The sequence below is a fragment of the Arvicola amphibius genome, chromosome 2 (genome assembly GCF_903992535.2).
Source record: "Arvicola amphibius chromosome 2, mArvAmp1.2, whole genome shotgun sequence".
Classification (NCBI taxonomy): Eukaryota; Metazoa; Chordata; class Mammalia; order Rodentia; family Cricetidae; genus Arvicola; species Arvicola amphibius.
In genome coordinates, this window is record NC_052048.2 from 59,799,766 (window position 1) to 59,817,434 (window position 17,669).

The 17,669-nt window shown below is 42.2% G+C and overlaps 1 non-coding gene across 1 annotated transcript; it reads left to right on the plus strand.

Moving 5' to 3' along the window:
* The first annotated feature begins 15,820 nt into the window (after positions 1 to 15,820).
* On the plus strand, positions 15,821 to 15,950 carry LOC119808580. Its single transcript, XR_005284503.1, has one exon. It is a non-coding gene; the product is annotated as a small nucleolar RNA SNORA61 (small nucleolar RNA).
* Positions 15,951 to 17,669: the final 1,719 nt, after the last annotated feature.

Sequence of the window (17,669 nt, forward strand, 5' to 3'; positions counted from 1 at the left end):
TTTTTGAGGAAAAAATATTGAGGACAAGACCAATCCCCAGAATCAAAAATAGTGATGTAGGAGGAAAATCATATGTCTTATAATAAGAAAATATAAAGAACCATAGCCAATCCATAGCAAGAAAAGCTGCTACACAAGAATTCTATATTCAAATAAACTGCTGGCTCCTCGAACACGCTGCACATGGCCGAGGTGCGGTTTGGGAGGACTTGCGCCTAGCTGGGCATGCTCCAAGCCTAGCGGAGGACATATATGCAGTCAGAGCCGGGGGTTCTAAAACCAAATGGTTGGTCACCAGATGAAAGTAAAAGTCACAAAATAATCCCATACCAGTTCAGAATTATAAATAATAAAGGGTATTTTATTTAGGGGAAACTTACAGATTACTGCCCAAGATAACAGTCCTCTGCGCAAACATGAACAGAGTCTAGCAGCTGAAAGCAAGAGCAGGAAGCAAGAGAGTGAACGCATGCTTTACAGCTGCATTTACAGTATAAGAGACCACACCCTTAATCCCAGCATTCGGGAGGCAGAGGCAGATGGATCTCTGTGAGTTCGAGGCCAGCCTGGTCTACAAGAGCTAGTTCCAGGATAGGCTCCAAAAGCCACAGAAAAACCCTGTCTTGGAAAAAAAAACAACCAAAAAAAGAGACCACATCCAACTAGGCTGGTATCTTAAATGCTATTGGCTGAAGGAACAGAATGTGCTCCCACAGCATCTGCCCTTATCTGATCTAATTGAAAAAAATTGTGTGTTAGCTGTAATGAATAATATAGAAACTTAGTTTACCATAGGCCCTTAATACATTTAGTTTATGCATATTAGGTTCCCAGACTGTAAAGGCAATGTGGACTCCATCCTGTAGTGCCAGGAAATTTTTTTAAAAGCAGTCCTTAATATCTAAAACTAAAATACAAGATGGAGTGATAGCACTAGGTTGGAGGAGGCCTGGTTGCCTCGACCCCATTTTTTATATTTGACCATTAACTGCACAAAGATACTGTAGGAGGCAGTAGCATCCCAATATCTTGGGAGTAACAAATATGGGGGGATTATGTTTACTTGTGGGTGGTTCTATGTGCTATGTGCCCCATCTTAGCTGTTCTGGAATGAATTCCTTTAGGATTGACAATTTGGGTTCAATTATAGGCCACTGTTCCACCAGATGTCTTGATTTGAGAGCCATGTCATTGGACTGGGGCTAAGAGGCTCAATCATAGTGGATTTCTGACGGACAGCAGCCCTTAGAATTGGGGGTGACAGTCATGCATAGGATCGCAATTTGCTAAACCTGTGTTTTTATGGACCTGAAGGTCATCAAAGAAAACTGTATCATCAGTAGTTATGACAGCACCCATATCCTCCAGGATGTCTCTGCCTCAGAGGTTTCTCAGTACCATGAAAACAATAGGGAGAATAGTATTGTAGTCTTTGAAATCCAGTGTGCCCACTAAGCATGCTCTTGAGTTGTTAAAGCAGTCTGTGATAGCAGAGAGAGATGTGGGAGAGATAAGGGATGGTAGAGATATTTGGCTTAGAGCAGCTAATGAGCAGTGTGGTAAGAGAGTCTAATAAGCCAAGGAGTGAGGCCACAAAAGGTGGTCATGAGTTTGACCCAGTAGGGACACACAGCCAGCATTCTCCAAGGTGGTCAGGCAGAGCATTAGTAGCTAATATGCAGAGGTTAAGATCTGATACAAGGTGGTGTGACAGAGAGGTGGGGTCAATATCATCTAAAAGGATTGATGTTAGAGATGTAAGTATATTTGAAAATAATTGGACCACTGATCAATGTGTTACAGCTCTGAGGGAAAAGGTTTTTCTATTGCAACTTATTTTATTACAAAACAAAACTCAGGAAGTAAACTTTAGAGAATAAGTCTGAGAGATCCACAGAGCAATGAAGGCATGAATACTTGCTCTCTACTTCATGTCCTAGATTTAAAAGACCATCCAAGGGGCTGGAGAAATGGCTCAGTGGTTAAGAGCACTAGCTGCTCTTCCAGAGGACCTGAGTTCAATTCCCAGCAACTACATGGTGGCTCACAACCATCTGTAATGAGATCTGGCACCCTCCTCTGGTGTGCGGGAATACATGGAGGCAGAATGTTGTAAATCTTAAAAAAAAAAAAAGGACCACCCAACATTTTGGCTTCTCCTCTTCTTCCTCCATATGTCCTATCTCCCTCTGAGTTCACCTGGAAACTCTATTGTCCTCTCCAGCCAGTTTAATGTGGACTCCACCATCTGAACTGAGGTCAGACTCTGTTGGTGTTCTCAGAGCAATCAATACAAATCTCCCCAACATTTCTCCAATGCAAGTGATGCATCTCCAAAGAGAAAGTTTTCCTTGAAGTCTAGGACAGAGAAATGAGAGGTCTCCAAGAGAATGATGGTGAGGAGAGTATAAGAATTGGTCACTATGGGGTGAAGGGAAACAATGGGTTCTTAGTTAGGATGAAAAAGATCCCAGTCTTCATAAAGGCAGACTCTTTTCCGGAATGGGCGTCATGTCTCCAGCAGTCTCCAGACTCTACCATGTGAGTGGTCTGGTTGAACTGCTGGGTATGTATTTCCTGAACCTCAAATTCCCATACATAGAGTCTGATAGTGATGGAGGTGAGTAGGGGGAAGGGGAAGAGGTAGGACATGACACAGTAGGGCAGGGCTTGAGTCTTGACAGGTGTGTGAGGCCTCATTCTTCTGAGACCAGAGATAGGCTGGTATTCTGTAGATAGTTTTAGGGGTTGCCCCCTTGCTAATTTCCAGGCATGGATTAGAGCTATCAATGCAGCCTGCTGATTTGTGGTTGGGTCAGAAGGGCCTGCACTTCAACCACTATGGTTTCTGAAACAATAGCATCTCCTGCTTACGTACTCCTTCATATGGGGGGAGCCGCCACCTGTGTGTCATGTATATGTGGCCTGAAGTAGTGCTATCTCCTTTTCAGTAACAGAGAGAGAAGGGTGAGTTAACTCTGGAAGTTGTAGGGCTGGAACCTGGAGGAGGGCCTGTTGAAGTTTACAGAATGGCTTGCTGACAGGGATCAGAGGAGGTTAGTGGAGGGGCCAAGAGCTGATTTACATGTCAATGAGCAAAAAGAGAGAAAGAATAAATCAAAAGAGCATAAGAAACTGGACATTCCTAGGAAATAAAGAATTTCATCCTTTGTAGTAGGGATGGTGAGTGACTGGATTAAGGGTCTTCTGTCTAGTATAAGCTTAAATTCCCTGAGGTTTTGAAGAGAGAGAGATTATTGGGCCCTAGTTATATATTTGGTTGGGCTTTGTGGTTAGATGATATCAATGGGGTGATGCTTGGCTGTAGAAGGTTTTGGGGTGCTCCATACCTGGGGATATACCTGGGAGGCAGGTAAAGGAAAAGGAGTAACAGAATGTGTGGTTTGGAGGAGAAGGAAGGAAATGACTGAGGCTAGCTGGATGGAGGGAGCAAAAGAAATAGAGGCTCACATTTTGGTTAGGGGGCCCCTTCTCAGCAAGGGGATAGGACAGGTTGGTACCACTAGGGAAGAGTGGGTGAGGGGAATATCCTCAAAGATGCAGCTAAGTGGTGGGGTTTTGTTAACTTGGTAAGATGGTCTCCCTATTCTGACAAGAGAGGAACAAGAGGTTAAGGTCAGCCCCCAGAACTTCAGCAGGACTGAAAAAGTGTCCCCAGTATTGATATGTAAAAAGATGTGTTGCCCAAATGTTGTGTTGGCTACCTGAGGCTCCTTGTTGGAAATGGCCGTGGTTGGGCCAAGGAACCCTAGGCTTTGTCAGTTATCCATGGACAGACTAAGAAGGTTGGCTGAAGGGTATCCTGGGCTTGATATCCCCATGTCCCTTATGGCATGGGGACAGTCAATACCCCAATGCCCTTCTTGATGGCACCTTGGACGTGATCTGGGTGATTTATGAGGATTTGGACAGGCCTGGACCCAGTGACCCTCCTGACCACATTTGTAACAAGGATATAAATGTTCTCAGACTTTTGGAGGCCAGAGAGCCTGAACTTCTTGACAAGTTGAGAGGCTTTAGCCATCATCAGGTATTTTTGTTTACAGGCTTTTTATTCATTCCATAATAAACCTTAAAGGCCATACCTAAGGCTGCTGTCTGTGGACTCGGGGTTGCTCTCTCTAAACATTTAAGTTTAGCCTTAGTATCTGGGAAACTTTGAGAGAAGAAGTAGGTCGTAAGTAGTTGCTTTCATCTGGGGCCTCAGGATCCAGGTTGGTATATTTTAAGAGGGACTTTGTAAGGCAGTTGAGAAATTGAGATGGGTTTTCTTGTCCTTTTTTATTGTCCTTGTGGACCATTTTAAAATTTACTGTCTTAAGGGCAGCCCTGCAGAGACCAGCTAGAAATGGGGCTTGTTCAGATCTGGGAGGTACAGTAGGTCCAGTAGCAGGGTTGGAATGACTAGCAAGAGGACTAAGGACTGTCAGTGAGTTGAAAGAAGGTGCCAGGGAGAATTGACCTGGACAATCTGTCACTGAGAAGAAAAGGGAAGCTGAAGGTACCAGAGGAGTGATGTGGGGTTCCCCTCTATATGCTGTGAATATGGCTTATTACCATTGGTTAATAAAGAAGTTACTTTGGCCTATGGCAGGGCAGAATATAGCCAAGTGGGAAATCCAAACAGAAATATATGTAGAGAGAGTAGGTGGAGTCAGAGAGATGCCATGTAGCTGCCAAAGGAAAAAGATGCTGGAAACTTACCAGTAGGCCACAGCCTCATAGTGATACATAAATTAATCAAAATGGGTTAATTTAAGATGTAAGAGCTAGCTAGAAAGACACCTGAGCCGTTGGCCAAGCAGTGTTGTAATTAGTATAGTTTTTGTGTGATTATTCGGGTTTGGGAGGCCAGGAAATGAACACGCAGTCTCAGTCTACAGATGGTGCCCAACATCTGGACATGGATTCACATAGACCTAAAAAAGCTTAAGATAAAAAAGAGGGCTTCTAGACCCACAAAAATGGGAGCCTAGCACAGCTTCTTTGTAGGAGCATTTTTTTCCAGATGGGGGTCTGTTTGTAGGCCATAAGCAGAAGTGGCTTCCTGGTTTGTACTGGCAGCATGAATGACCCTAGCTGTTTCAGGAGGTCCTACTACAGAGCACTTAGGGTTTGTGGGCAGAGTGCTACTAGTTGCTAAATAGTGACATAGACCCACTGTGTCCCCTGGAGCTGGGGCAGTGTGCACGACTTGCAGAGGTAGTGAACATAACTCTGCCATGTTGGATGGGATGGAGCCAACAGGCAAAGCTGCAGCCTTAGTCCTAGCCATGCTTGCTTACCATTTTAAAAAAAGTGCTCCTGGTAAGAAGTGATTACAGATATGCAATAAAGACAGATTCAGATAAAAATAAACCTTTGAATGCATCACAGAGTGTTTAAAAATGTACGTAGGCTTAAGAAGAAAAAGAAAATGGGTATAGGCCATTATAGAAAGAAACAGTTTAAAAAAAATAAAACAAAGTCTTTAAAGAGACAGTAAAAGTAATATAACAGAAAAGAAAAGAAAAAAGTAATGATGGCGTAAATCACAAACAATCCCACACCAGTTTGGAATTATGATTAATAGAATGGTTATTTATTTAAAGGGGAAAAAACTTACAGACCACCGTCCCAGACAACAGCCCTCTGAGCAATCAGGAAGGGAGCCTAGTTGTCAGAAGTGGAGCCGGAAGCCAGAGAGCGAGCAGAGGGAAGTGGCCGCATTTTTAAAAAGAGAGACCATGCCCCAGTGGGCTGGTATCTCAGCAGCTATTGGCTAAAGGAGCAGAAGGAGCTCCTGCAACACCTCCCCCTTTTGTTTAAGTAAGAGAGTTCTAAACCTACTATGAAATTATATACAATAAGCACAAATATCCTATTCCAACTAGCTTAAGTCTTGTAAAATAAATAACTTGGCCAAGTCATGAGAGGAAAGTAACTACATTTATATAGTCTTCAACCCCATTGAAGATCTGAGAAGGAAAATGTTACCTGAGTAATTAGGAAGTGCATTCAAACAACTTCTAAAACATGCAACAAATCACAGAGACAACTAGCTACCTGGACAATCACCCAAAGTCATGTTTGCAGCGTTGAAGCAACCAACTTTGGCTAAGGCCTGACGAAACTGACATACCATTTTCAAAGGCAAGAAACTTTTCAGAACTATCTTACCCTGTCTTGGCAGGATATGACAGTCCTGTTTTATCCATTTATGGATGCTCTGTATCTGTCAGTGGTTGAGGTATGGGCATTTCTTTGCCCAAAGGCCAGTTCTGCCAAGAAGAAAGGCTCCACGTGGAGTGTCTTTGGTGCTCAACATTCTCTCGGGAATAGATTGGTGTTGCCAGGAGCAATTGTGTCTCACTACCAAATTATTTGTCTACCATGGAACTCTGAGTTAAATTAAAGGCCATTTTCTACAGCTCTTTGAAGAGGTTGAAGATTATCTATCTATTCTGAGTATAATCTCTATTTATCTAACGAACCTGATTAGTCTAATTATAAATGACAAACATAGATGACTACTGATCTATATAATTCTCAATACCTATCTAACTTAAAGACTAAGACAATAAACAACTGTGCAATAAATGAGGACAATATGACCTCCAAATATAAACAATGTACAAATATACAATGCAATATGATAAATACATACAATATATATATAAATACAATATATATCAATACATAAATGTTTTAAACAGAGGTAGAAACATGCATGCATACAATAGTCAATATAATTTAACTTTGTATCAATATACAAGAATTGATACCAAATTATTTGTCTAAAAACAGTAACTCACAATTACAAATCTATTATCCCATCATCCAATTATCCTTCTTTTTTTTTCAAAAAGATCCCTGAGCTTATAAAATTCCTCCCCCAACCCCCAAACCCTCAACCATATACTAATTATAATCAACCCTTAAATAATGTCCCTAAACCCAAGGACAAACTTTACGGGGAGAGGGGACGTCGTCCTCTAGAATTACTTCCAGCTGTCATGGGGGAGACATCTTTCTGGGGGATCCTGTGAAAGTAAAATGATGGTTAAATTCCAAGATCAATATCTTTTAAAATTGCAAATAGTCTCTGAGTATTTTGTGTAGGTCTGGCCAGAATGTTGTACAAGATGTGCACCATTTCAGATAACCAAGTTGGAACTGTCTTGTGCAGCTGGTACCCAAAACAGGTCTTGTAGTCTTGTAGTAGCGCTATCAGTATCATGACGTCAACCAGGTGGAATTGTTGTTATGGGGCCCCATCTTCTTCCTGGAAACTTCAAATGTCACTGCAGGAAAAACTCATTGTTCATTGTGAAAAGCTCAAACATTAATCATATAGACATATACAGACATACATATATTCAATGAAAGACATGATATGTTCAATGAAAAGTATGAGAGGTATGAAGAAAAGCAAAGATGTTTTCTAAACTCATATTTCTTTCTGTCCCATATCATGGCTCTTGACATGAGACAGAAACTCCAGAAACTCTGGGTTTTCTCTTATCAACAGGCTTGGAATTAGAGAGGGACTGAGCCAGAGTCCAACTCCAAAACCAGCTCTATAAATTTAGAAATATGATTTAGTATATTCTACTTACAGAATCCATTTAGTTTTCTTGATAATCCCTATTGGGCAGTTATTTTCCCATCTGTCAGTATTCAAACATCCAGGGTCCCTTGAATTTTTCAAATATGAATGTTTACCTGTGGAGATAAGAACAGAACCCTGCCCCCATTCTATATGTTTTTCTTACCACCTGTATGAATATCATGATTGTGGATGAGCTGTCATTTCACCTTTCCAAGAGGTTTCTCCTCTTCAAATCGAACCTTTATTAATTTTGATGGTATCCACAATTTTTCTTCTCCTGTGGAAACAAGAGCAAAACCCCTTCCCCAACGTAGCACATCTCCTGGCTTTCACTGAGAGGTCAGCACATCTTTGAAATAAATTGGTTGATTTAGTTCAGCAGACTTTTCCATTATCCAATGTCTTTCTGCCGCTATTGTTCCTTTCTCATTAGCGTTAAGAAAATTCAAGGTTAATAAAGCATTATGCAATCTATTTCTGGGGGTATTTTCCGTCCCGTTTTGTTTGTTCAGCATATCCTTTATAGTACGATTTGATCTTTCTATAACTGCCTGACCTGTAGGATTATTTGGTATACCTGTAATGTGTTTTATATTATAATAATCAAAAAAGCGTTTCATTTTCTTAGATACATATGCTGGACCATTGTCTGTCTTTATTTGTGCAGGTATACCCATGATGGCCATAACTTCTAATAAATGTGTGATTACTGAATAGGCCTTTTCTGAGCTCAGGGCAGTAGCCCATTGAAAACCTGAATATGTGTCTATGGTGTGGTGTACATATTTTAATTTACCAAATTCCATAAAGTGAAACACATCCATCTGCCAGATTTCATTCCTTTGAGTACCCTTTGGGTTACTCCCTGCAGGCAACGGTGTTTGATTATAGAAAGAACAAGTAGGACATCTCTTTATAATGTCCTTAGCTTGTTGCCATGTAATGGAAAATTCTTCCTTTAGGCCTTTACTATTGACATGATGCTTTTTATGAAATTCTGAGGCCTTCAACACACTTCCAATCAATAATTGATCAATCTCTGCATTACCTTGTGCTAGAGGACCAGGCAGACCCGTGTGGGACCGGATGTGTGTTATGTACATTGGACAAAGCCTATTCCTAATTATATCTTGTACCTGGATAAACAATGAAGTCAACTCTGTGTCATCTGGAATAAATTCAGCAGTTTCAATATGCAAGATAACTCTTTCTGTATATTGTGAATCTGTAACTATATTAAGAGGTTCTTTAAAGTCCCTTAGCAACATAAGAATGGCATATAATTCTGCCTTTTGGACAGAATTATAAGGGCTTTGTTCCACCTTACTCAATTCATCTGACTTGTAACCAGCTTTCCCTGATTTATTTGCATCAGTATAAAACGTACGGGCTCCAGTTATTGGAGCATCACGTACAATTCTAGGAAGAATCCAAGAAGTTCTCTTTATGAGGTTAAGCCTATCACTTTTGGGATAGTTGCTGTTAATTTCTCCCAAAAAAATTAACACAAGCTCTTTGCCATGGTTCACTGTCTTCCATAACTTTTTTATTTCCTCAGTAGTAAAAGGCACTATAATTTCTGCTGGGTCTATACCTGCTAGTTGACGAAGTCTCAGCTTACCTTTTATAATTAATTCAGAGACTTTTTCCACATAAGTTTTTAATTTTTTACTTGGTTTATTAGGCATAAATATCCACTCTAAAATAGTATCTTCCCTCTGCATTAAAATCCCTGTAGGAGAAATTCTGGAAGGCAATATGACTAGGATGCAGCTAAGATTTGGGTTCACCCTATCCACATGTGCCTCCTGTAATTTTTCCTCAATCATTGTCAGTTCCTTTTCTGCTTCAGCTGTCAGTTTTCTGGGACCATCTAAGGTTTTGTTTAAATGAACTATTAGATCAGGTGTTATCCCAACAGCTGGTCGTAGACTGGAAATGTCTCCTAACAATCTTTGGAAGTCATTAAGAGTCTGTAACCTGTCTCTCCTAATTTGTGCCTTTTGCGTTTTAATTTTCTCTAACCCTATTCTGTAACCTAGGTAATTAATAGAATTTCCTCTTTGAATTTTTTCAGGGGCAATTTGTAATCCCCATTTAGGCAAGACTTTCTTTACTTCTTCAAACATCCTTTCTAAAGTATCTTTATTTGAATCAGATAGCAAAATGTCATCCATATAATGATAAACTATTGACTTGGGAAATTGTTTACGAATTATTTCCAATGGCTTACTTACAAAATATTGGCACAATGTGGGACTATTGAGCATCCCCTGTGGGAGGACAGTCCATTGATATCTCTTAGTAGGCTGAGAATTATTATAAGTAGGCACTGTGAAGGCAAATTTTTCTCTATCCTTTTCTTGTAAAGGTATAGTGAAAAAACAATCTTTCAAATCAATAACTATAAGAGGCCATCCTTTTGGTAATAGAGAAGGCAAAGGAATTCCAGATTGTAGTGGGCCCATAGGTTGAATTACCTTGTTGACAGCTCTTAGATCTGTCACCATTCTCCATTTACCAGATTTCTTTTTTACAACAAACACAGGAGAATTCCAAGGGCTGGTTGATTCCTCAATATGGTGAGCATCTAGTTGCTCTTGTACCAGCTGTTCCAATGCCTGTAATTTATCTTCAGCTAAAGGCCATTGTTTAACCCATATTGGCTTCTCAGTTAGCCATTTTAAAGGTAGGGCTGTTAGTACCTCTAAAGGTTTGTTTTGTTAGTTGCTTTATGTTCTTGTACAGCCTGAATGGCTGGTGACCTTTGTGCATGGTACTTTATTACATCCTTCCCAGAATTATGAGTTCCTGAGACTGCAGGAATGTTAATCTGGGTATTCCATTGTTGTAGCAGGTCACGGCCCCATAAATTTATTGCAATATTGGCTATATATGGCCTTAGTCTTCCTATTTGCCCTTCAGGCCCTATGCATTCGACCCATCTTGTGCTTTGTTTTACATGAGACAGGGTTCCAATTCCCAGGAACTGAACATCTACCTCTTGAAGAGGCCAATTCAGATGCCAAGATTCTGGAGTAATGATACTTACATCCTCACCTGTGTCTAATAAGCCTTCAATAAAAATGCCATTTATACAGACTCTTAGCTTTGGTCTTTGATCATTAATAGAAGTCTGCCAAAATATACGTTTACTCTGTCCTACTGGATTTTTTGACTGGCCCTCCACATGTAATTCATCATTTAGACCAGTATTACTTTTTACAGCAGAAATTGGAGCTTTTAGTTTTCTTGGTGAGGCACGTTCTCCACTGTGACTGGGAATGACTGGGCCACTGTTGGCTTGGGGGCCTGCGAGAGGCCCCTCAAGGGGTTTCCCGATGGTATCAGGTTTCCTTGTCTGTCTGTTGTTGACCTGCATTCGTTGGACCAATGTCGGCCTTTACCGCATCTCCTACATATACCTGAAGGCCGAGGTCTCCTATTTTTGTCATTCCCAGAGGAGATATTATTCCTAGAAATTCTTTGTCTGCAATCCCTTTGCAGATGCCCTAATTTACCACAATTAAAACACCTGGCAGTTTGATGTCTCCTCATTGCTTTGGAAATTGCTTCTCCTACCCAAGATTCATCATTATAGCTAAACATCTCAATATTCATCGTATGCTGAATCCATTCATCCATAGGTGCTGATCTAGACTTTAAAGGCCCAATTACCTTTTTAATCTACATTTGCATTTTCAAAAGCTAGAGATTCAAGAAGTATTCGTCTAGCTTCTGGGTCTGTTACCTCTATGTCCAGAGCCTTAATTAATCTTTGCAAAAAGTCAATAAAGGGTTCTCTCTGTCCCTGCCTAATCCTTGTATATGATTCGACCCTTTTCGCTGGATCTTGTATCCTATTCCAAGCATTTAAGGCTGCTTGGTGACATAGACATAATACTTCTTCGTCGTAAAGAGCTTGGACCTGTGGATCAGCATATGCTCCTACACCAAGAATTTGATCTTGGGAAACCTCCACACCTTTTGCTCTTCCTTGCTGTTCCATATGTTTGGATTCTTCTCTGAAATAAATTCCAAACATCAAGGAAGGTCCATCATCTAAAACTGCAGACACTAACTGAGAGAAATCATGGGGGGTAGCTCTGACATTAGAGGCCCAAGTCTTTATCATTTCCTTAACAAATGCAGAGTGCAAGCCATAATTAACAACAGCCTGCTTAATTTCTTTTAGATCATTCAGTTCTATTGGCTTCCATCTAGCATCTTTGACTCCCTTTGAGCCTTTGGAAGTTGATGCTTTGTCAGAATTAATTACAGGGTATGTCGCTAAAACCCTGGGTAAGCCAGTTCTAATAGCTGGTGGTGGCATTGTAGCCTGTCCTTGTGCCTCCTTACTCTGTTCACCAGCTCCAATAAATTCTTCAATCTTTTCAAATCTTTTTATCATCATCTCTCTTAAATCCTGAATCTCCTGACCTGTATGTGTTTCTAGTGATTTCACTAAGGTATCAAATTTTTGGTCTCTATTCTGTACTTGTGTTTCCAAAGTTTTAATTTTTTCCTTCAAAGATAATATGTCCTCTTTAAACTTTTCTTGTACATCATGTAGATTCCCATCTTGGAGGTACATTCTGTCTGTTACCTTATCAAAACTTTGTGATAACGTCTGAACATCAAATTCAACAGCCTGAACCCTTTCAGGTAACTTCCTAGTACCCTTGGATATGGAGTCAATTTTGTCTATCATAGTATCCACTTGTTCAATTAACCTCTGATTTTCAATAATTTTAATCCTTTCTACTAGTTGTTCATTATTAGTCCATAGAGATTGTATAGTTCTTACGAGTGCCTTATTCTTCCTTAATGATAGAATATGGAAAATAAAACTGAAACCTAGTAATAAGCAAATTAAGGTATCCCCATAATCATATAAACCTTGCATGATATAGTCCAATGTATTAATAAACAAAACAGTAAAATTTGCGTTGGAAATGAAAACTGACATATTACCTATTATCCAGCCGGTGGTGCTGTTGCAGAGTCGCGACTAGAACAGCTGCAAAGTTGATTAAAACGGGATCCTGTTTCAGTGTCCGCCTTAGTATTTGTTAAAAACTGGGAAATGCGAGTTGCTCAACAAAGAAAATGTAATTAAATCAATTCCATACACAGAACTAGAAACCCAGAATCCAAGGGAAAAGAAGAGCAACCTGGAAGCCGCAGCTGCGTATGGCCTCCACGTGACAGAGTCGCCCTGAGGGGTTGCAGTTTTTTCGGCAACCGCCTGCATGCTGGTTTGCTCCACCCAAGCACTGCACTTGCAAGGGAGATTTAAAAGCGTCTCAGAAAAGAGTAGGCCAGGCGGGCAGAGACTGTGCGGGCCTGTGGAGTTTAAATCCACGTGGGGAGGCAAACGATAGGGTGCGTGGGGACTTGGAGTCAATCTGAGGCGTGTAAAGAGAAAATATAAAGAATTTCAGCAAGAAAAGCCACTGTGTGTAATTTATATTAAACGCTGTCTCCACGCACAAGGCACAGGCCTCCGCTGAGGGAGGGAGGGCTCGCGCCAAGCCGCGCTGGCGGCAGGCAGCCGAGCGGGGAAAGGAGGGGTCCTAAAACCAAATGTTGGGCGCCAGATGATGGCGTAAATCACAAACAATCCCACACCAGTTTGGAATTATGATTAATAGAAAAAAATCTCAGAGGCAAAAGGTAGATGGGATAATTTAAGTTATGAAAAGCTGGCTAAAGCCAAGCTAAAGTCGGGCATTTATAAGAAAAATTAAGTCTCCTTGTGTTTATTTGGAAGTTGGGTGGTAGGCCACCAAAGAAGAAAAAAATGGAAGAAATGAAGTGGCTCTCTTGGCTTGTCCCCTTTCACAAGTTTATTGTGGCATGTCTTGGTACACACACACACACACACACACACACACACTGTGCATAACTTCAAAACAACAAAAATAAGACTCCCTGGCAATGATGCTCTGAAGGAGTCACATGCTGTTGACAGCCACAGACTCAGGCTGTGGTCCTGAGTATTTCTATTGCAGAGACACTTTCTCTCCATAGGATGCTCAGGACACAAGACTACGCTGTATTTAGGATCTGTCACTCCTTTCCCTGGCTGCTTCAGTCCCATTGTGACTGCCCTGCACTTCTGACCTGCTCTTCAGTTTGATGGTCTGCTACCCTTCTAACCTTTGCCCCATCAAACGGTCCCCCAGCTTCTGCTGCCTGCCTAGAGCATTGCACACACAGCATGAAACACGCGTCTCTTCTGCTGGCTGTGAGAAGTTCCCAGTTGTCTCCATGAGGTACACCTGTAGCGAGAGATTTCACAGAGCCTTTGCATCTGGCTCGAATTCAGAGTGATTGCTCCCAGACTTTGAACTACCTTTGTTTTGTTTTGTTTGGGTTTTGGGGGCGGGGAGGATTTCTAGACAGGGCTTCTCTCTGTAGCTTTGGAAACTGTCCTATAGTGATGAGCAATGGGCTGCGTTCCCGCCCAGCTCTCGGCTGCCTGGCTAGCTTATGCCCCGAAATAACAACATACAAATTGTATTCTTTTAAACACTGCTTGGCCCATTAGCTTCAGCCTCTTACTGGCTAACTCTCACATTTTGATTAACCCATATTTAGTAATTTGTATAGCACCACGAGGGGTGGCTTACCGGGAAGATTTTAGCCTATGTCCATCTTGGGTCCGAGCTTCATTGCATCTGACTCACTTCCCTTCTTCCCAGCATTCTGTTCTGTCTGCTCCACCCACCTATGTTCTAACCTATCAGGCCAAGCAGTTTTCTTTATTAATTAACCAATGAAATCAACAGATTGATAGAAGACCCGCCTCCATCACTGTCCTGGCACTCACTTGCTTTGTAGACCAGGCTGGCCTTGAATGCACAGAGATCCACCTGCCTCTGCCTTCCCAGTGCCAAACAAACTTCCTTTTAGAGCAAGTGATTGTTAGCTTTTGAATTCTTCTTTTGAAGGAATTAACAAGCCTTTGCATAGTCTTGAAAGTACCTGGCAAATTGGGAGCTCTCAAGGTTGAGAGTTGCTTAGATAAAAGGTTCCTTCAAACTGTTCGTTCAAACTCCAGATAAGAACTTTTGGTATGCAGAAATTGACTTGCTAAATAAGTAATTTGTATAACATTAAAGTGGGCGTTTGCAAAGCTGTGAGCAGTCAGTTCCTCAAAAGCTGGCTCCTCTGCCCCTGAAAACGTCCTTAAACATTCCGGTGTGACTCTTGACTGACCCACACAGCACAGAACACCACACATACCACTTGGGCCTGAGTCCCAAGAGCTGGCGCCTGCTGTTGTTGGGTGCTGAGACTTTATTTTTGCATACTTGCCTGCTCTCCTGTGGCTCACAGGGTCAAACTGAATCCCCAGGGAATGAAGTGTCAGCACTTCCATCCCTTGCCCCATATTCTGAGCAGAGAAAGGGTGAGCAGGCTGTAGGAGAGAGACCAAGTCCCCTACCCTCAAGTGGGCCTTTTGGCAGGATCTAGAGACTCAGTACAACAGCCTCTTAGAGAAAAGCAGCTAGGTGTGGTGGCCTCCATTCTTTACCCCAGCACTCTGGAGGCAGAAGGAAGCCAATCACTGTGAGTGCTTCCAAGCCAGCTTGGTCCACATGGAGAGTTTTAAGACAGTCAGGTCTACAAAGTGAGATTGTGTCTCAAAAACATAACAAAACAAAAACAAGGGAAAGGGCATAATTTTAGTCATTCACACATACATAGTGATCTTTAGAATAGTGAGGTCTGAAAAATCAAAGCATGATATTTTTATACTTTTGCACACATTTCTGAAAGACAGTACAAAGGGCATCTTGGCTGCAGTGGTCAATTCTAGGTATATTAGGGAGATACCTCTGAGGGAGTGCCACAGAAGTTCATGAGCAATTGGTTTTCTGTTCCTGGATAATACGTTTCTGCACCAACGCAGTAAGCCAGATCAAGTCTAACTGTATAACAAATGTATTTGAGCAAAGTAACTCCTGGGTAAGTTCTCATCTCCATCTCAGAGATGGAGGCCAGAGAAACTTCATGTGCAGGAATTAAGGCAGGAAGATTATATAAACTGTAGGTGATGGGTGATGATATGTTCTCCACAAGCTGCTTTGTGCCCAAGTATGGTCAAAAGCTGGAACACTTATATGGGGACTTGGGCTTCTGGTGACAACAGGAGAGGAAGATGCAATGGTCACCAGGAATGTTAACAACAAAGGGGAAGCCCTCTGCTTCCCTTTCCCTCTGGATCCCAGGACTGGTTTTGGTGGTTCTAAAGCAGAAAGGGAATAGGGGAGCTGGCCTCCCAGTGTTGGAGTCTGCCACAGAGCGTGCAGGCCAGATTCAGACAGGCCTGGTTTCTCTTTGCAAAGTGGAATAACGTGAGAATTAAAGAGGCAGTGTGCAGTTCTGGGCAGGTAGCAATTGCGTGGGCATTTCTTGCTTTCTAGTCTTTTTAAGGAGCTAGGTAACTAGTAAAAGGGCCTTCATCTCTGATTTTTGGTCTACAATTAGGAAAGGCACAGGAAAGAAGGGGCAGGTAAAAGAACAGCTCTACAGGCAGAAACGTTTGGCTAATGCTGTGTGGTTTACATACCTGTAACTGGATCAGTAAGGACATTTTTTGGAAAAATAAAAGAACAACAGAAGAGTATCCCAGTTGGGCAAAGAGTGTGCTGCACAAGTCTTACAACCTGGACTCCAACCCTGGAACCCACAGAGGGGACTGACCCCACAGTTTGCCTCTGATCTCCACATGTGTTCTGTGGAAGCACATGACCCACTCTCCAGAGCTCTATAGACAGGATTAAACATTGGCAAGAAGGCGGGAGGAACAGGTCACGTGCTTCTGAAACAACTGAAGATTTGGTGAGCAATTAGCAATGCCCAGTAAAGCTGGTGGCTTAAAGAAAAAGCTAAAAATGTAACGCCTGAGGTAAGTGTTTCCATTTTCATACCTGAGTTTTATTACTTAAATATTTTGTAGTCTCCTGTTGGCTAGCCTTGAACTCCTGACTCTCCTGCCTCCATCCTCTACCTGCTAATGATGCAAATGTCTATGTGATTCAGTGAGTGTTCTAATAAGTTATCTGAATTTAAAACAAAACAAAACTTATAGAAATGAGCTCACTTCCTAAACCAGAAGTGCAGTGTGCCTGGACCCTCATGTCCAGGGTCAGTCTACCTTCTCCGCTTCGCTCAAGGGGAAATTTGGGAAAGGCAGCCCAGGAAGGTATGGGTGATGGGGCCTGCATGCACTTGGTGGGTACCCCCCACACCAGGGTACCCAGACAGCATAGGGTGCAGGATTGCAGGATCCCTGAACCCAGCTGCATAAGCAGCTGCCACCCACCAGACAGTGCCCAGGTTCTTAAGTCGGTATCTTTACCTGAGTGGTCCTTCTGTGAGCCATTCCCAGTGGCCGCCCTGGTCTCTGTACCTGCTTCTCGAGGGGTTTTGCAAATGGCCCTGCTGGGACACTAGCCCTTTCGGTAGGGGCAGAACTCCAGAGCACTTACCCCATTACTTATTTCTAAGGTGAGCTGCAGTGCAGGCACACAGAAGTGCTCACAGGCACTCAACAAATGCTTGCACCTGCACTTCTTAGGCAGCAGTTACACTAAATTTAAACCAACACAATTAAACAAACACCTGGACACTCAGGGAAACACTGTGGAGAATCTATTTGCGAAGGGACATAGCATCCCAAGCCACTATGAAGGTATGGTGCCAGGAAAGGCACACAGCAAATGGCTGACTGAGGGTGTGGTAGGGAGCCATTTCTCCAGCATTCCTCAAGCCATCTAGTGCAGACTCATGTGCACACAATCCTGGAAGCTGGGAACCTGCACAGGTCCAGGCTCTCACCAGCCTCTTCCCTCTGTGCTAAAGGCAGGGCCCTGAAGTCATCTGAACTCAATTCTCCCCAAATCACTCAGCTGAGTGCGACAGCCCCCTCAGGCTGGATTTTAACTACACAGAGGACTTTTAATATTAACAGTGAAAACATCAACAAGGGGCTGCCATGCTACTAAACTCTGATGGATTTTTCCCTCAGAGGGCCCCAGTGACC